Here is a 21,003-nt window from a genome sequence, read left to right on the forward strand (position 1 = left end):
CAATCATTTTAAGGAGATCTGAATGAACTAGCCATATGGTCCCAAGCTCCTAGATGAATTTCTTCCTGAAGGCTAGAGGCTCAGTGTGGCAGACAGGGCTGGGTTGCAGGTTGCAGATCAAGGCCCCTGATAAGTGCAACTTAAAGGGGATTTCTTGCCATGTAGGGGCAGAGCTAAGCCTCTCTAGTTGGCAGAATGAACAGAAAAGGGGCATCAGGGTGTCAATGAAAAAGTAATCAGTTGCTCTAAGAAAGAAATGGAAAATTTTATTCGAGCCAAATTTGAGGATTACAGCCTGGGAAGAGCATCTCAGAAAGATATGAGAACTGTTCCACCAGTTGGAAATCAAGGCACAGTTTTAGAAGTTTTTTGAGACAGAGGGCTGTACGTCAATTGACATATTATGGACTGTTTACATAATCCAGGTCTAAGCGTCTTCTGGTGGGTCATGTGACCCCTTACAAGCTCAGGAAGGAGTGTTACCTTTTTTGCCCTTTATGGTTGAGCAGGTATTCCTGCCAATGGGGGAGGTTTGGTAGATGCATACAGCAGATATACACCAACACCACAGAAATACAAAAAAATCATAAGAGAATACTATGAACAACTATATGGCAATAAATTGGACAACTTAGAAGAAATGGACAAGTTTCTAGAAACATACAGTCCATCAAAACAATCAAGAAGAAATAGATCATTTGAACAGACGAATCACTAGAAATGAAGTAGAATCAGCAATACAAAACCTCCTTGCAAACAAAAGTTTAGGACCAGATGGCTTCACTGGGGAATTCTATCAAACATAAAAAGAAGAGCTCATACCGATCCTTCTCAAACTCTTCCAAAAGATTGAAGAGGTGGGAATACTCCCAAACTCGTTCTGTGAAGCTACCGTCACCCTGATACCAAAGCCAGACAAAGACACTACCAAAAAAGAAAACTATAGGCCAATATTGTTGATGAACATAGGTGCAAAAATCCTTAACAAAATATTAGCAAACAGAATCCAACAACACATAAAAAAGATCGTATATCGTGATCAAGTTGGGTTCATCCCAGGGAAACAAGGATGGCTCAACGTACACAAATCAGTCAACATGATACTACCACGTCAAAAGGAGAAATGACAAAAATCACATGATCGTCTCAATACATGCAGAAAAAGCACGTGATAAAATTCAACACCCATTTATGATAAAAACACTAACCAAAGTGGGTATAGAGGGAACATATCTCAACATAATAAAAGCTATTTATGAGAAACTTACAGCCAGCATAATACTCTACAGTGAAAAGTTAAAAACCTTCCCACTAAAAGCAGGAACAAGACGAGGATGCCCCCTCTCACCACTTCTCTTCAGTACAGTAGTAGAAGTCCTAGCCACAGCCAGTAGACAAGAAAAAGAAGTAAGAGATCCAAATTGGAAGAGAAGAGGTAAAATTGTCATTATATGTGGATGACATGATACTATATATAGAAAACCATAAGGCTCCACACAAAAACTACTAGAGCTAATAAGAGAATTCAGCAAGGTAGCAGGATACAGAGATTAACATACAGAAATCAGTTGCATTTCTTTACACTAGCAATGAAATACCAGAAAAGGAAAGTTAAGAAACAGTCCCTTTTAAAGTTGCATCCAAAACAATAAAATACTTAGGAATAAATCTGACCAAGGAAGTGAAAGACTTATATATGGAGAACTACAAAACATTGACTAAGGAAACTAAAGATGCCTTAAAGAAATAGAATGGTATCCCATGTTCTTGGATTGGAAGAATTAATATTGTTAAAATGGCCATACCATCCAAAGCAATCTACAGATTTAATGTGATCCCTATCAAATTACTCGGGACATTTTTCACAAAACTTGAACAAATAATCCTAAAATGTGTATGGAATCACAGAAGACCCAGAATTGCTAAAGCAACACTGAAGAAAAAGAATGAAGCTGGAGGACTAACCCTCCCAGACTTCAGACAGTACTGCAGAGTTATGGTAATCAAAACAGCCTGGTATTGGTACAGAAACAGACATGTGGACCAATGGAACAGAATAGAGGGCCCAGAAATAAACCCACAAACTTTTGGTCAATTAATCTTTGACAAAGGAGGCAAGAACACACAATGGAATAAAGACAGTCTCTTCAGCAAATGGTGTTGGGATAACTGGACAGCTGCATGTAAATCAATGAAGTTAGAACACTCCCTCACACCATATACAAAAATAAACTCAAAATGGCTTAAAGACTTAAACATAAGATAAGATACTATAAACCTCTTAGAAGAAAACATAGGCAAAACATTATCTGACATAAATCTCAGCAACGTTCTCCTAGGGCAGTCTACCCAGGCAATAGAAATAAAAGCAAAAATAAACAGATGGGACCTAATTAAACTTACAAGCTTTTGCACAGCAAAGGAAAACATAAGCAAAACAAAATGACAATCTATGGAATGGAAGAAAATATTTGCAAATGATGTGACTAACAAGGCCTTAATTACCAGAATATATGAACAGCTCATACAACTTAATAACAAAAAACCAAACAACCTAATCCAAAAATGGGCAGAAGACCTAAACAAGCAATTCTCTAACGAAGACATACTAATGGCCAGTAGGTACATGAAAAAAATGCTCAATATCACTAATTATCAGAGAAATGGAAATCAGAACTACAATGAGGTATCACCTCACACCAGTCAGAATGGCCATCATTAAAAAGTCCACAAATGACAAATGCTGGAGAGGCTGTGGAGAAAAGAGAACCTTCCTTCACTGCTGATGGGAATGCAGTTTGGTGCAGCCGTTATGGAAAACAGTATGGAGAGTCCTCAAAAGACTGAAAATAGACTTACCCTATGATCCAGCAATCCCACTCCTGGGCATATATCCAGAGGAAACCTTAATTCACAAAGATACCTGCACCCCAGTGTTCATGGAAGTACTATTTACAACACTCAAGACATGGAAACAACCTAAAAGTCCATCGACAGATGACTGGGTAAAGAAGTTGTAGTATATATACACAATGGAATACTACTCAGCCACAAAAAGAATAAAATAATGCCATTTGCAGCAACATGGACGGACCTAGAGTTTGTCATTCGAAGTGAATTAAGCCATAAGGAGAAAGAAAAATACCATGTATCACTTATATGTGGAATCTAAAAAAAAAAAAGAACAAACACAAATGAACATATTTACAAAAAAAAAAGACATAGAAAATAAACTTATTGTTACCAGAGGGGAGGGGGGTGGGAAGGGATAAACTGAGAGCTCGAGATTTGCAGATACTAACTCATATATATAAAATAGATAAACAAGTTTATACTGTACAGCACAGGGAACTATATTCAATATCTTGCAGTAACTTATGGTGAAGAAGGAGACAAAAATGAATATATGTATATCTATACACAACTGAAGCATTATGCTGTCTATATACCAGAATTTGACCCAACAGTGTAAACTGATTATACATTAAAAAAAATATATATATATATAGGTGAAAAAAATTAAGCAGATACACAACACACAGTGAGGGGAGAGGAGATCAGAGGGCAGAAAAGAATTTTATATGTTTAAGTTTTTTTCTTGCCATGAAATACGAAATTTTATTTCACAGGGGAAAACACAGCTGAGTTTCTGCTATGGAAGGAGGAGGTCAGCAGGATCCCTCCCCAGTGCAGTCCAGCTGCCCTCTTGCTCTGCCCTCTGAAGACTGGCCCGTCTCTTCTCCCCCACCGCTTGTAGGTCACGCTTACGCAGGAGGTGAAACACAATTCGTCTTTCTCAGGGCTCAGTAAACGTGTCCCATGTGTACGTACCTTCTGTAAATGAGTGGACATTCTTCAGGCTAATTTGAAAAAATAAAAGGAATGACCCCTTCTTTCCCTGTTGGCGATCAGCCTCTGTTAAGCTCTTATGAGGTGCCAGGCTGTGTTAAATACTTTGAGTAGATTATTTCACATAACCCTCACAACCTCGTCGGGTGGGATGTACCCATTTTGTGTAGAAGAATGCCAAGGCTCAGACACTTGAACCGAGTTGCCCAGGGCTGGACGCATGAGCAAGCAGGTGTAATAGACTTCAGTCCTGGGTCTCACTCCACAGCTTCCCAGCGCTTCTCCTGCCCCCCCCATTCTAGGTACCTGTCCTCTCTGCTTTCCCTGCAGGGTCCCTCCTGTGATGCAGGCTCCTGCGGGTGCTTCCCCTGGGAAGGGGAGCCAGCAGCTACTGAAGGCCAGCCTGTGCCCTGGATGAACAAAGAAGCCCCATTTGGATGGGGCCAGCAAATACAGCCCACAGCTCCTGAGCTAAGAATAGTTTTTGCATGTTTAAATGGCTGGGGGAAAAATCAGAAGGATAATAATACTCTCGACACCTGACGATGATGTGAAATGTGAGTCCCAGCCTGTGCAGACAGTTATGCTGGGACACAGCCGCACCCGCCGGGGAACGTGTGGTCTGGTTGCTTTCGCGCTGGAGTGTCAGAGGGGTGAGTGGCTATGCCAGATGCTGTGTGGCTGCAGGGCCTCAAGAGCTTACTGCCTGGCCCTCGGCAAAAAAACTTTGCTGGTCCCTCATCTGGATGAAGAATAACGTGTGCTCTCCCAGGTAAAGATGACTTCCTAAGTGCTTCTGGGGGGTGGGAGGAGATGGGACAGTTTTCAGAAAGCAGATCAAAAGGGCAGCTAGACGCAAAGCCAGAGCAATTGAGTTAAATAGAGGCATACCTGCATTGTTCCAGAACGTTCTTTGCAGTCACACTGTTCCTATTTCTCGTGGGTCCTGGTGACCCATTCAGGATGGTTCATGTTCTGAACGGCTGTAACTGGGTGCCTGGAACTCCAGGTCATAGCTTCTGTGCATGGCATGAAGGGCGCAGAGGGCACAACCCCCAGGCAGTGCCGCTTTGGCATAAGGACTATTTAGAACTGAAGGCGACTGAGAAGACGCAGATGCAAGAAAAACCCTCTGCCCTCCCCTTTCTGTAATTCTTAATCACTCAGGACAACTCTTGACTCTTTGGTCCAGAGATGGCACCAGAGGAACAAGCCTACATAATAAGCTTTATTAAAACAGCCCTTATTTTCCATCATTTCCCCTATGTATCTACCTTCCCACAGTTTGCCGCCCCTAAACCCGTTTCCTTTGTCTTGTCACTTGACAGAGGTAGCATCCTTTGTCGTGCTGCTGTGTAAGCCCCAAGTTCCAACCACCCTTTTGAGTTCCTCATTACTGCGTCACTCCCCTGTTTACGTGTGCTGTGTGTGTTAATAAATTTCCATTTGTCTCTCTCTTGTTAATCTGTCTTTTGTCGGTCTAATTTGATAATCTGGAGAGCCTTGGAGGGGAAAGGGAAAAAGCGTCTCCTCCCCTGCAGACACTAGACTGAATAACTTGGAGGAAGCGGGTGGGGACAGCAGGGTGAAACTAAGGGTCTCCTTGCACACCAGAGTCACGCCTCTGGGACAAGGTGGAAGGCTGGATGCACGCTCTGCCTAGAGAGGGAACTGGTACACACTGACCATGGTACACGTTTAACCTGGTGTTGAAGCCTCAAGGGTGTGGAGAAGGAAATGACATCTTCCTCTAACGGTGCCGAAGATGAGGCTGACTTCAGGTGATACGCACTCAGGCGTCACTTCTTCTTCTCGATCACCTGCCTAGGCGCCAGGCACAGTGCTGTGGGTACGAAGACCAACAGGCCCACCCTGTGCCCTAGCATGACACCGAGCCAGTTCCGGAGTTGGCGCCCGAATTCAGACCCTCGCGCCTCGAAGCCTGACGTACTGCTGCCCCACCGCGTCTTCTCCCGGTGCTTGCCTCCCTGAGCAGCTTCGTCAGCGCGTGCTGTGTGTCAGATCGACAGCTCTTGACACAGTTACTCTGTGACTAGCAAAGGGAGTTTCCACTCGGTCAATCCCGGGAGCCATAGCCGGGTACCAGGCCCCATGTTAGTCGCTGAGGGCATGAAGATGGCTGACAACCTCTGTTCTCAGTCGCTCCAGAGTGATGGGTGGGATATTAGAGGACCTCAGGGATTTTGGTTGTAAGCAACAGAAGCCAACACTGGCTAACCTCAGCCAAAGACAGTGCCCTGGGATGATTCGGAAGATTGAAAAAGCAGCTGAACAGCCAGGCTCTCGGAAGGGCAGGAAAGGGCAGCAAGTCCAGGGGTGGAAGGAGCAGGAAATAACAGGCAGTCTTTTCCAGAGTTGATGCCTTTGGGACAAATTGGTTCTCACCATTTTCCTTACCTTGATTGGTATCAGGTTGGCTTGGCCTGAGAATTTGACTCATCTTTGGTCCTCTGTCCACTCCTTTGGCTAGAAGTGGACAGGACTCTGGATTGACAGCTCACTGAGTGGGTGTGCTGTGGTGGAGGAGACTGAGTTTCTGTTACTGGAAGAAGGGGCAGGTGCTGTTGGGCAAGTGGAAACCAGGGTCGCTGGGTGCCACTGGAACAGAGCGGAAGATGCTCAGCCCGGCCCTGGAGGTCAGGGAAGACTTCCCGGAGGAAGAAACAAGCTGAAACCAGACTGACAAGTAAAGTTGAGCATAGGGCAAGAAGGAGGCAAAACATCCCAGTCTAAGGGAACTGCAGATGCAAAGGCCCAGAGGCAGGGGCAGTTACCTCACCTACAAATAATGGCTCTTCCCGGTTGGTCTCTAGGAGTGACAGCTCACTTTGCCCCAGGACTTGTGCTTTTAAAGATCAGGGTCCACGCTGTCCTCCTCTCCCTGGAGTCCTTCAGCTTCTAAAGGTCGACTGAATATCGCAGATCAGGCTGCAATTCCCTCCTTCCCAGGGAGTCCACAGGATTAAAAAAAAAAAAAAGCCTTGAGCCTCCTGCACTGAGAGCTGATAGGAAGAAAAATGCCGCCGCAGCCTTGGGCACTTTTTATTATCCTGCTCTGGCCACAGTAGGGGAGGCCTCTGCTCCTGAGCTGCCTGAACTGATTTGCGCTGAGCGTTCGCCACAAATTGCGGCCTGACATTTATAGCAGCTGCGATCCACACATATCGATTATTTAGGAAAAGGAATGAGGCTGAGCTGGCCGAGCAGCTGCCTCGTTAAACGCCCCCCTCATCCCCGGCCCCGTCACATCTCATCCTGAAGGGAGCGGGGCACAGACTTGGAAAGGGGCAGAGGCCTTATCCCGTTTCCATCTTGCCGTGTCTCGGCAGAGAGCAGGCAGCCTTTATTCACCGTCTTTGATTAATTAGCTCCTCTTTATTCATGTGAAAAAGCCACCGTCACCTAGGGGCTCCTTGGAAGGAATTATTGTTCCTTGCCTCTTAACGCTCAGTTGCTTCTGTATTGTGTTCGTTGGGCTAATGAAAGCGGAGCACGTGTCTCTGTTGGCTGTGCGCTGAGAATTAGCACTTCGCCTGCAAACTGTATTTCTCTGACTAAGCTGATGAGTTTGTTTCCTCTTGCCCCCCTCCCCCCTCCCCCCTCCATGATGATGCGGCTGTTTCTTCCGTGCTAATGACCGTGGGAGCTGTGGGGCGGAGTCTTTCCATTTAGGGAGCAGTGGCCACTCCATTTAAGTCCAAATTTGTCTGGAGCCAACACAGATGAAAACAAGACCAGCTGTCGCACCGACTCCAGCAGGGGCAGAGGCCAGGTGATGCCTGCAACTGACGAGCTTAAGTGAATGGCACCCGTGACCTTCAGTGACCATGTCCTTCAAGCTGCGTGCGGGAGGCTCAGATAGGCTTCTAGAGTGAAGACAAGGCTTCTGCTAGAGCTTAGGCAAGTTACTGGCTCTCTGACTTGGGTGCCCCCTGCAAAATGAAAGGCTTGAACTAGATGAGTGGGACAGTGCTCCGGCCACCACACCAGACCGCCACAGACCGGGTGGCTTGAACAATAAAAATTCATTTTCTCAGTTTTGGAGGCCGGAAGTCCAAGATCCAGGTGATAGCAGGCTTGGTTCCCACCTGAGACCTTTCCTCCTGGCTTCCAGACGGCCACTTTCTCGCTGTGTCCTCATGTGGCCTGTCCTGTGTACACACGCTCCTGGTGCTTCTTCCTCTCCTCATAAGGACACCAGTCCTGTTGAGTCAGGGCCCCGCACTTACGACCTCATTTCACCTTAATGACCTCCTTAAAGGTCTTATCTTTGAATATAGTCCCGTAGGGGTTTAGGGCTTCAGCATGTGAACTAGGGAGGGGGCACAAGTCAGTCCATTCCAATGAAGAAATTGCAAACCAGCAAGGTGGGGGAGGGTGTTGTCTCCCCCACAAGGGGTATCAGTTACTGGGTGATGAGAGAGCTGATATCACGGCTCACCCCATTCCTGCTTGAAACCTTCAGGCCAGAATGATCTGCGGCCACTGATGCTCAGGTGTCTTCTCTTCCGTGTGTTGAGCTGTAGTAAACTCAACCAGTTACCCACCCAAACACACTTGACCCGCCTCTTTTGCTGTCAGAGGTGTCCACTCAGGGCTGCATTGTGACTTTTGTGGGTCCTGGCACTTTTGCCTTTGGGGGACCTTCCCTCTGTAACAAATATTTAAAAATCACATTCATATAAATGACAGTTGAAGGACCTTATCTCACTTATTGTAAGAAGTAAAGTGATTTTATGGGCCCCTGAAAGTTTTGCTGGTTCCAGGCTCTGCTCAGTGGATAAGTTGACCCAGTGTCCAACATTCACCCATTTTCTTTAGGGAAAGATGACCTTCCATCCAGCTCCATGGAGAAGTCTTGAGTTACTGGCAATCTTAGCCAAGAGATGCTATCCAGGCCAGTGAAATGTGAGGGAAAGTTCCCTAGGGAGCTTCTTGAAAGGGTTTCTTCGCTGTTAATAATACACATGAAGGAGAAATAGCCCCTCTTCTCCTGGACCTTCTCATGCCCGTCTGAGGCAGCCACTTTGTGGTTGTGGGGCAGAGCTCACTCACTGTGGGAACAGAATGGAGGAAGAGACCTGGGTCCCAGATAATGCTGTTGAGCTGTGGAGTTAACCATCCCTGGAGTTGCCCTATTGTATTAATCTGCTAGGGCTGCCATCGCAAAGTACCAAAAAATAGATGGTTTAAACCATAGAAATTTATTGCTTCCCAGTTCTGGAAGCTAGAAACCCAAGATCAATATCAGCAGGGTTGGTTCTTTCTGAGGACTGTGAAGGAGGACCTCTTCAATGCCTCTCACCAGCTGCTGCTGGTTTGCTGGCAGTCTTTAGAAGCATCACCCCAATCTCTGCCTTCATCTTGACATGGCGTTCTGTGTGCTCGTCTGTGTCCAGATTTCCCTTTTTCATAAGGACACGAGTCATATTGAATTAGGGCTCACCTAATGAGCTCATCTTCAACTTTATTACCTCTTTGAAGACCCTATCTCCAGATAAGTTCACATTCTGATGTACTGGGGGTTAGGATTTCAACCATGAACTTCTGGGGTGGGAGGGCACAATTCAACCCACAGCATCCACGTTGGGACTAGTTGTGTGAGGATAAATCCCTTGCTGTTCAAGGCTCTTGACTGTTCCCTGCAGTCTACCCGAGTGGCTGGTAGAGGTCTCGCTGGAAATCTAACCTCCGGTGTCGTGGGCTTCCCTTCTCATTGGCAGGTCCTACAAGGAACTGGACTGTTCCATTTGCTGGCTGTTGGAGATGTTTGTTTGCAGGCCAGGACATGGATCCCTGCACGAACGTTCCAGCTCAGAGGTCCTGAGGTAGGAACAAGCTCGGGGTGTTTGAAGAAACAGAAGAGACGAAGCAGCACTGATGTCTGCTAGGAGTACCACCAGCTTCTCTCTCCCTGGTTGTCAACCCCTCCTTGTCCTCGTGGCCCCACTCAGAGTGGTTTTCCCGCTGTGTTCCCGGGTGTTTTGTTCATAGCACGCTGGGAGTGTATTAGCTTTCTGGGGCCACTGTAACACATTACTGCAAACAAAGTGACTTCAAACAACACATCCTTCTTCCCTTCCTAGTACGGAGGGCAGGAGTCCGAATAATTTCACTGGGCTGAAGTCATAGTGTCAGCTGGGCTGCATTGCTTCTGGAGGCTCTGAGGGGAGAATCCATTTCCTTGCCTTTTTCAGGTGCTTGGGGCCACCGGATTCCCTGGCGTGAGGTCCCTTGCTCCGTCTTCAAACCGCATCACTCCAGTCTCTGCTTCTGTCATTGCGCTGCCTTCTTTTCCCAAGGCTCTTGTGCTTGTATTGGGACCCACGTGGGTGATGCATGGTGGTCTCCCCATCTCAAGATCCTTAATCACATCTACCAAATCTTTGATGTCATATAAAGGAAACTGCCCACGGTTCTGGGGATTTTAGGACGTGGAAACATCATCATGGGGGGCGTCATCCCACCAACCACAGGAGGGTTAGATGCTCAAACAATGATCTGTCTTGTAGGGCAGCGGCTGCTTTTCTGCCCATGTCTGCTCATGACGTAGAAGTAATTGCTTTTCTCTACTTGCTGTGGAGTGGAGGTGGGAAGTAGGGTGAATACACGCTGAACCAGTGGTTCTCAGGGTGTGTTCCCCGGGTCAGCAGCACCAGCGTCACCTGGAAGCCTGTTAACGATGCGGAGTCTCCTCTCCCACCTGAAACTCAGGGATGGGCTCCAGCAATCAGTACTTTAGCAAGCTTTGCCTCGCGATCCTGCCTTTAAGATTTCGATGTTGCATTCATGGTGGCATTTTTGGCATTCATTTTGATTTTTTAAAAAAATATTTCACTAACTACTATATAAAAAATAGGTAAGCAACAAGGTCCTACTGTCTAGCACAGGGAACTGTAATCAGTATCTTGTAATAACCTATAATGATAAGGCATATAGAAAAGAATGTGTGTATAACTGAATCACTACGCCGTGCGCCAGAGACTAGCACAACACTGCAAATCAACTACACTACCACACAGGAATTTCAGTTTTGTCTTGATTATTGAGTTTTTTGGCACCTCCTTAACTTTTGCAACTGAGGTAAGTGCCTCACTTGCTTGACCCCAGTTCTGGCCCCGGAGAAAGCAGTGGTCATCCCGTCTCAGATCGCGTCCTCACGGGAGGACCAGGTTCTGCGTAACAGAGACACCAGGCCTACACGGGGTGGCCAGGGATGCCTTCCACCAGGCAGTGACGTCGGAACTGAGAGCCGGGGCCAGAAGCCGTTAACTCGGGGAAGAAGGGGCAGGGCCATTCAGGCAGAGAGAGCAGCAGGTGCAGAGGCTGGATGTTCAGAGGGGACACAGCGAACAGGAGGGACCAGAAAGACCACCGTGCCACCCGACTCCCTTCTCAAATGTTTCTTAAGCTCCTCCGGCAAGCCCCGGGGGCTCCTGGCCTTCAACAGTCCAGAAGGTCACTCCACATACTGACCTGGAAGAGCCGGAAAGAGGCAACTGGAACAGAGGTGGGGTCTGGGCATGCCTGTGTGAGGTTGGCGAGGTGTGCCCCAGGCCGTCTTCCTCCCAGAAATGGTACTTGGCACCCAGCAAATAAGCAGGGGAGGCACAGAAGGCTGTGTGTCTCCTGCAAGATGCATTTAGCACAGGTTTCTATCTCAGAGCTAATAGCATTCACCGTTACGCAGAAAGTAAGAGAACACAATTACCCTGTTTTAATAACAAGGTTGACAGCACAGCTTCCATCCCAGGGGAGCCTTGCTTGGTGTTTTGAGGTTTCTCGAAGCCAGTGAATTCTCAGTCCCAAGCCAGCTTGTAACCTTACGTCCCAGTTTGCCTAGGAGAGTCCTGGTTTATGCCTGACGTGCCGATACAGCTGTGACTAGGACCGCCTTTCACCTGCAAGTGCCCCCATTTAGACTGTTAAAAAAATCCACCAGACCTCAGACTGGCCATTCGACCACTGATGTTGGAGGGCTGGTCCGTGACAGTACTGTTCTAAACACCCGGCAAAAGGCGTCCTAGGAACTGATGCTGGAATTTTTATTGTACTCAGGGGAAAGCTTAAGTGGAACAAGGGGAAACGAGGACATCACTGAGAGAAATCAGTGTTCACTTTCATTCAATCGCTCACTCCTCAAGTGGGAAGGTGCTCCCGTGACAGTGGTTGGGGAAGAGAAATTCTTCTTAGTGAAGGCTAATACAGTGCCCCAACTCTGTTTATTTTTAAAATTACAAGTAGGGAGGCTATAGCTCAGAGTGGAAGAGTTCATGCTTAGCATGCACAAGGTCCGGGGTTCAATCCTCTGTACTGCCTCTACAAAAAAAAAGAAAAAAAAAAAGAAGAAAGCAATAAACCTAATTACCCCCCCAAATTTAAAAAACAAATTAAAAAAAATAAAATTACAAGTGTACCACCTAGTTCTAGACTAATCTGAAGTTAAAATGAAGGTCCCTTCCAGCTGTCCTGCTGCTGTAGGGTTAAGAATTGTTAATATCGGTGTATATCCACCCAGACTTCCAAAAGCAACTTTTGTTGAAATGTGACAACAGCAACAACAACAACAACCAAAAGAGCACGGATTCTAAGACGGAGCTTCTGTGTTGAGAGAATATTGCAAGCCCCCCAGAGTCCCACTGGGGTCCTCCCACATCTCCCCGTCTCCAAAGATGACCACTATCCTGACCCCTTACACCAATGATCATACGAAGTCCCACAAGACAGAACTAAGTGGAGTCATCCGTGTGTTTTACGCCTGGCTTTCCCTTTCAGACTTGAGAACCATCCATGCTGCAGACAATTTATTCACTTTCAGTCCTGTGTATGTTCCCCTGTGTGAATATACTCATTCATCTTGTCCTGCTGTCAATGAAAACTTGGACTGTTTGCAGTTTGGAGCTGTTATGAATAATGGATGCTCCCTGTGAACATCCTGGTGACGCGCTGGTGCATGTGGGCATGCATTTTGTTAGGCATATACCTAGGAGCAGGACTGCAAAGTCAGAGGGTAGGTGGACAGTCTGCTTTAATGCCTGGCAGTTTTCCAAAATGTTTGTGCCACTTCGTACTCCCACCAACACTGTGTGAGAGTCCCTGATGCCCTGTACCTTTGTCAACACTTGGAATTGTCAGTCTTAAGTTTTGGCTCTTATGATGGATATGTCTTAGTGTTTTATTTTAGTTTATGTCCCCCTAAACAGAGGCACTGGGGATTGAACCTGGGACCTCGTACATGCCAAGCACGTGCTCTGCCACTGAGCTATACCCCGCAGCCCCCTCATTTTGGTTTTAATTTGCATTTCCCAATGAGTAATGAGGATGAACATCTTTTCATACTGGCCATTTTAAATACCCCCTTTTATGAAGTGCTTGTTGAAGTCTCTGGTTTGTGTTTTAATTGAGTTCTTTGTCCTACTGATTTGCGGGAGCTCTTTCTATAATGAAAGTAGGAATCTTCTCTTCGCTATAGGTGATACAGTTTTTCCTCCTTCATCAAGAGACACTGTTTAACAGAGTGGAAAGACAAGCCATAAAATGGGGGAGGTTCTTAACTTTGATGTCTAATTATCAATCTTTTCCTTTATGGCCTGTTTAAGAAGCCATTACCCACCCCAACGTCATAAAAATACTCTCTATTATTGTCAAGAAGTTTTGTTTTAATTTCACATTGGAATCTATAGTCCACCTAATAATTGACTTTTGCATATGGTGTGAGGTTGGGGTCAAGTTTACTTTTCTTTTTTTTTCCCATACAGGTTTCCAACTGATTGACCACCACTGAGCATCTCTACTGCTCTGCCATGGTGAGTAGACTTTTGGACCCTCTATTCTCCTCTGTGGGTCCATTTGTATATCCTTGGGTCAATGTCATTAATTACTGAAGCTTACTATCCATCTGGATAATTCAGCAGAGCAAGTCCTCTCATTTTTGGTGGTCTTCTGCAAGAGATTTTGGCCCTTTGCCTTTCCAATTAAATTTTGGAATTATTTTGTCAATTTTCACAGAAAACCTGTTCGAATTTTAATCAGATTAAATCTGTAGATCAATTTGGAGGAGAATTGAAGCATGTACAGCATCAAACCATCAAATCCATAGCTCAATTGGAGGCATTTCTTTGTCTAGTGTCTTTACTTTCTCTCCATCTGTTATAGTTTTCTGTAGAGTGGTCTTGAGTGTTTTTTCATTAGATTTTATTCCCAGTTATTTGGTATGTTTCAGTGCTATTATATTTTTAAAATTTTGTTTTCTGTTTCATATGTAGAAATATGGTTTATTCTTTTATATATCTTAAATCTAATACTGAATTTATTCTAATAATTTTTCTATAGACTTGTTTTTGGATTTTCTACAACATTCATGTCATACGCAAATACAGACAATTTTATTTTTCTATTTCAAACCTCTCTTTTTTAACTTCCAGTAAAATGTGGAATAGAAGTGATGATAGTGGCCATTCTTATCTCATTTGTGCCCTGAGGGGGAAGCTTTCAATATTTCACCATTGCGAATAATGTTTTCCATGGGCTTTTTTTCTGAGTTGAATTTGTGGCTTTTTATTTATTTGGCTATTTCTGTCCCTATCTTGGCTGGGAGGAAACTGGTTAGATTTTTTTTTTTTTTAAATAGACTTTATTTTTTAGAGCAGTGTTAGGTTCACAGCAAAATTGAGAGGAAGTTTTGGAGATTCCCCATGTGCCCTCTGCCCCCACACTTGTATCGTCTCCCCATTATCGACATCCTGCAAGAAAGTGGTACGTTCGCTACCATTGATGAACCTGTGTCAACGTGTCATTATCACCCAGAGGCCGTGCTTCACACTAGCATTCACTCTTGGTGTTGGACATTCAATGAATTTGAACAACTTTATAACGACATATATTCACTATTATACTGTCTTACAGAGTATTTTCATTGCCCTATAAAAAAAAATCCTCTGTGCTCTGCCTATTCATCTCTCCCTATGGGCTTTTTAATATTTTTTATAAGATAAAGGAAGTGTCTTCTTATTCCTTTGACATTTTTTTGAGACTTGAAATAAAGTCTGGCACTGGGGACATTTTGTAGTGTTTTGCATTAAAAAATGAATATTCAGCAGTTGTTGGGCATAATGATCTGTTGATGTCCGTTGGTCAATGTTATGTTCAAGTTTTCGATATTTTCTGGGTTTTGTTTAGTTTTTCTACTTTTTATTCATTATGGGTTTATTTATATTTCCGTGTAGTTCCCCAGCTTTTTGCTTTATGTTTTGAGGCTTCTTGCATTGCCTATTTTGTTATTAAGAAAGGTATTCTTGGTTGCTAGAACTGCTTTTTATTCTTAAAGTCTATTTTGTCTGATAGTAACAGAGATACACCAGCTTTCTTTGCAGTTCCTTTTTCTTTTTTTCCCTGACATCTTTGGGATTGATTATTTTTATATTCATTTCCCCCTACTAGTCTAATTGTCTGCTCTTTTACTCTCAGTGATTACACTAAAGATCACAGCATACATTCTTGACTTATCAAGAGCTAATGTAAAATTAATGCTCCTATATTTTCCTGGATGGTGCAAGAATCTTTGAACATTCTAGTTCCATTTACCCTCCCTCAATGTCTAAGCTACTTTTGCTCTGTATTTTATTTCAGTGTATACATTAAACCCTATAGTGCATTCTTGACATATTAATACACAATAACTTAACCTTAACCATGAATAATTACATGTTAATATTACTTTATATTTAATTTAGATTTAGCTACATTTAGCCTTTCCACTGATCTTTGTTCCTTCCTACAGCCCTGAGGGTTATTTTTCTTTTTCCTCAAGAAACTTCCTTTGGGATTTTTTCTTTTTTTTGGACTAGGTCTGTTGGTGATAAATTTCCCTAGATTTCTTTAGTCTGGAGATGTCTTTCTTTCACTTTCATTCTTGAAGGATATTTTCAGGGGATCTAGAACTCCATTAGGAAATTCTTTTCTTTCAGCACTTTGGAGGTATCGCTCCATCAGCTCCTGGTTTCCGTCACTTGTACTGAGGTCAGATGCTGGTCCCTGTTGCCCCTTTGAAGGTGCTCTGGTCTCTCCTTACCCCAGCCTCCAGCTGCTGTTAAGATTTTTCTCTGTATATAAAATAAACAGCAAGGACCTCCTCTATAGCACGGGGAACTATATTCCATTTCTTGTAATAACATATAATGGAAAAGAATCTGAAAAGAAAAAAAATATGTATGTGTATGTATAACTGAATCACTTTGCTCTATACCTGAAACTAAAGTTGTAAATCGACTATGCTTCAATAAAAAATAAAATTAAAAAAATAAAAAATAAGACAAACAAAAAGACTGTCTCTGATACTGGTTTCCAGTGCATACCTGTGATAGGCCTAGGTGTGCTTGTCTTTTGATTTATCCTCCTTAGGGTGCATTGAGCTTCTTAAATCTTAATTTAGTCAGTTTTTCAAGTATGATCAGTGATCTCTTCCGATAGCGCTTCTATCCCATTTTCTCTTTTCTTTCTTTCTGGGGTGATAGTTAAGCCCATGTTAGACCTTTTAACTGAATCCCTATGTCTCATTCTTTCCTCAGTGCTTCCCATCCTGTTGTTTCCTCTCTACGGCACTCTGACTTTCTTCTGATTTTCCAGTTTACTAATTCTTTCAACCTGTTCCTAATGTCAGTTTGATTAGTTACTTTCTCAATTTGGTAACTTCTTATAGTTTTCATTTCTTTGCCCAAATCCTTCACCTTGTCCCATTTCTCTGTCCACATGAAGCAAACTTGTTGCGGTCTGTACCTGATACTGGAGTTCTCTGGATTACCTGTGGTTCTCTTTCTACCATCTCTTTCCTTTGCTTTTTGATCATGTTGTTGTCTTTGTTATGTCTGGCTGTTTTTCTCAAACCTACAGAAACGTTGCAAAAATAGAACAAAGAGCTTTTCCCTCACACATTTGACATTTGAGAGTATGTTGCCGACGCGATGCTCCACCACTTGCAGATATTTCAGGGTGCATTTCCTACACACCGAGGACATTGTCCTGTTGAAACACAGTACAGCCATCACACTTGAGGAGTGAACATCAGTCCTTCATCACCATGTAATCTACAGACTGCATTCACATTTTATTAGGACAACTCAGGACTGCAGGTTGCATTTGGTTGCCCCGCCTCTAGAGTTGCTTTCAGTCTGGAGCAGGTCATCAAGTTTTCCTTAACTTTTAAGACCTTGCCGCTTGTGAAGATTACCAGACAGTCATTTTGTTGAATGTTCTTCAGTTGGGATTTATCTGACTTCCTCACATTTGGATTCACACAATACGTCTTTGTGAGAATTACTGCAGAAGTGATGCTGAGTTTGTGCACTGCATCTTCTTTGATGGTACATGATTTTGATTTATCCTATTACTAATGATGTTAACTTTGGTCACTTGGTTAAGATGGTGTCTTAATCAGGTTTCCCCACTCTGATTTCTCTCCTTTCTTCTCTTTGTAATTAATAACTATTTTGTAAGCACATGTAGGTCTATTGTTTCTCATCAAACTTTCACGCACTAGTTTTAGCAGTCATTGATGTTACGTGCCTGAATTGTAACTATGAATGGCTGTCAAGTGACACTTCCCCAATTATATCACTTTGAATACATTTATTGGTTGTTTTTCTGCTATAAAGAAGAGCTTTCTCTCTCATCTGTCTATCTCTCTATACATGTATTTCTGTATGCAGGCATGTATGTATGTGTTTATCCATCTATCCACCCATTTATCCATATGGACTCATAGGTTTCTGTTCAGTTGGGTTAACTTCATTAGTGTCATTTTTAAAATGCTCAAATTATCCTTGATTTGGCCAGTGAGAGCTGCTTTAAGCCAGGCTTCTGTTTCTTTTTGGAATGTCTCCATGCATCCTTGAGTATTTCCTTACCTTCTGGCTGAACAAGATGTCAAATTCTGCCTCTGCTTTCCTTACCCCAGCCCTGGAATCAACCAGCTCTGATTCCTTTTAGGGAAGGATGGTGTTTGAAGCCTAGATCTTAGTTTCTATGGTTGCTGTTCCCAGGCCCTCCCAGTGGCCAGAATTAGGAAATACAGCATGTATCAACTGACATACTACATACATATGCACATCTAAATCCAGATTAATTTCTGTTCACACCAATACTTACAATTCCTATTTAACACCATAAATTTGATTCTAGCTTCTCTCTCTTCCCTAACAGGGAGAAATCTGACTCCCATTAACTTCAATTTGTTTAATTATTTGCTCAACCCCTCCCAGCCCCCATATGTACCCATCTTTTGTTGCTGCTGCTGCTCTGTGAGGATGCCTTCCTCCCTTCACTTGGCCTCTGACCCTCCTGCCCTGTCTCCTTACCTTACAGATGCCGCCTCCTCCTGCTGGGTCCTGACTCAGCATTGAGCTCCACCACCCACACCTTGGGCATGGATTTCTTTCTCTCTGTCTTGTCCTGTCCCTTGGATTGAATGAAATCATTCAGAAAGGCAGGAAGGGAAATGGGTACGTGGTTATTTTTGATTCAGTGCTAGGAATTATATATGAAATAATAGAAATAATTTGAGACCTGGGTTGATAATGACCATGGTATTCCTCCAGAGAAACATTATGTTTTACTTCTACAGGTTCTGTTGTAACAGAATAAAAGGACAATATTACTGCTTTCTGGCCTGGATTTACTCATCAGTGACTTCTGCAGCAAAAAAAAAAAAGGGGGGGGGGTTACCCTTCTAAACGAGTCTGTTTAGAAATTTAATTAAGTTCCTTTTGAGCTGATCACTATTTTATCCTTTACTACCATTAAGGTTACTAGGATAACTTAGTACCTAGTACTGCATCAAAACATGATTGTGTAACAGGTGTTGGTAAGAACTCAGAACCCTCATACACTGCTGATGGGAATGTAAAATGGTGTGGTCACTTTGGAAAACAGTCTGGTGATTCCTCAAATGATTAAATATGAGTTACCATATGACCCAGCAATGCTATTCCTAGGTGTATAGTCAAGAGAAATGAAAACAAGTGTCCACACCAAAAATTTTACCCAGTGTTTATAGTAGCAGTTTCATAATAGCCAAAGTGTGGAAACAACTCAACTGTAATTCAGTGGATGAATGGATAAATGAAATGTAGTATCCAGATAGTGGAATATTATTCAGCCACAAAAAGGAATGAAGTACTGATAATTGTTACAAGTTGGATGAACCTTGAAAACAATATAAATGAAAGAAGCTAGACACAAAAGTCCACATAGTCTATATTTTCATTGCTATGTCCAGAATAAGGAAATTTATAGAGACAGAAAGGTTAGTGGTGGCTTAGATCGAGGGTGATAGCTCAAGTGTCTGGGTTTTTTTTTTTTTTTTTTTGAGGTGATGAAAACATTCTAACTTTGGCTTTGTTGATGATTGTATGTATTTGTGCATATACTTGAGCCAGTGAATAGCACCCTTTAAGTGGATGAATTATATGGCATGTGAGTTATAACCCAGGAAACAGCTTAAACATTTTGTAAAAAGAAAGACATGTATTGTGACTTGCTGGGAACTTAAGTCCATATGGAAACCTTTGGGAATATGAGCTAACAGCACACCTTTTCAATGAAACAGGTAGTGGTCAGTTGCAAAGCAGGGAACCAGCAGAACTCTTCGCCGTATAGATTACCTGTTAATGGCTGTTTATTTTTCTGGCTGTGGAATCTTGGGCAAAGTACTTGAATTTCCCTAAAACCACGTTTCCTCATCCGAGATGGGGACATGCTGGTATCTGATATTAAATAAAAATGTCTGAGGAGCTCACAGAGTGGCTTGTAGCATGTGGCAGCGTCTGCGTAGTGGCGTTTTGCTCCAAGACAGGAAGTAACACAAAACAAGGAGCTCTGCGCTCAGGGTCACATTTTCCTCAGTTGCCCCTCACTTTGCCCCTACCTGTCTGTACTGCCTGGCTGTGGTCCTTGGTGCCTTCTGGGAGGAGCGGGTGATTACAGCTGATGGCTGGAGCCTGATCCGTCAGAGAACTGGCTCTCAATTCTTCTGGGAGTGTGACTCTGAGCCAAGTCAGCGAGTCCTCTGAGGGAGGACAATTTAGTCTGTAAAACTGAAAAGGTACCAGGGGAAATCTCAAAAATACAGATATGACTGTTGATTTGAAGTAGAACAAATTCATATCCTCCCTAGCCTAAAAAGCCCTGAGTGGACTTTAAAACCTTTCCAGTATAACATAGCATTTAAACTAGGAGGGTAGAGCTCAAGTGATAGCGTGCATGCTTAGCGTGCATGAGGTCCTGGGTTCAATCCCCAGTGCCTCCATTAAACGAACCTAATAATAAATAAATAAATAGACCTAAGGCCCTCCCCCACCAAAAAACAGACCCAAAACCAGTCTTGCCAAAATGACTTGCTTGTGCCAAAATCCTGTCCCCCAACCCAGTTCTTTTCCTTTTACTGCTGCAAATCCCACTTCTCTTCTTAGATCCCCCTCTCATATTCCCTCCCATAAAGGTTTCCCTGAAGGTGCCAGCCCTCACCTGATTGGAATGGCAAGACCTTTCATGATCCATGATTCCCAATGTGGTATATGTTCCCAGTGGTTTGGTTAATTATTCTCTGCGTTTATCACTGACATAGAGATTATACGCTGTTTCTCTCACTGTCTCCTCATCCCTCTACCACTGCCCACTCCTGTTCCATCTTCCTGTGGCTAGCGGAGTGTCAGGTGTCAGGTAGATATTTAGTAAATGATCTTTATCAGCACAGGTATAACAGCAGTCCTGTAAGTCAATTCATGTCTTCTCTAGTGTGGCTTTCTTTTGACTCTTACCTTCGGGGATGTTTCTGATACCTGAACACATCCCGATGAAGAACAGGCTCATATTGTAAAAGACGCAGGCCCGGGTCATGCAGCAGGAAGGCACGTGTCACATATACACGGGTAGCTGCCGCTCCGGATGACTGCTCGCAGGAGACATACAGGCTCAGCGCCATCAAATCTGACTTGTCTGGGAAAATCTGAAATCCAGACTTCTTAAAACGTTGGCCCGTGACTGTGACATGTCAACAGTGACAGCATAGAATGGGGACTGAACAGAATGGGGGAGATCTCAAAGTAGACTCGTGTAGATGGAAACTGGACAGATAATCAC

General features: G+C 43.7%; 1 long non-coding RNA gene across 2 annotated transcripts; it reads left to right on the top strand.

Moving 5' to 3' along the window:
- Positions 1-3,361: 3,361 nt before the first annotated feature.
- LOC106730855 lies at positions 3,362-18,515 on the top strand. Of its 2 annotated transcripts, none has more exons than XR_004325354.1 (3): positions 3,362-4,621; positions 13,629-13,676; positions 18,229-18,515. It is a non-coding gene; the product is annotated as an uncharacterized LOC106730855 (long non-coding RNA). The 2 variants fall into 2 exon arrangements; XR_001367299.2 differs by lacking the exon at positions 3,362-4,621 and adding an exon at positions 9,591-9,698.
- The last annotated feature ends 2,488 nt before the right edge of the window (positions 18,516-21,003 follow it).

The sequence above is a fragment of the Camelus ferus genome, chromosome 13 (assembly GCF_009834535.1).
Source record: "Camelus ferus isolate YT-003-E chromosome 13, BCGSAC_Cfer_1.0, whole genome shotgun sequence".
Lineage (NCBI taxonomy): Eukaryota > Metazoa > Chordata > Mammalia > Artiodactyla > Camelidae > Camelus > Camelus ferus.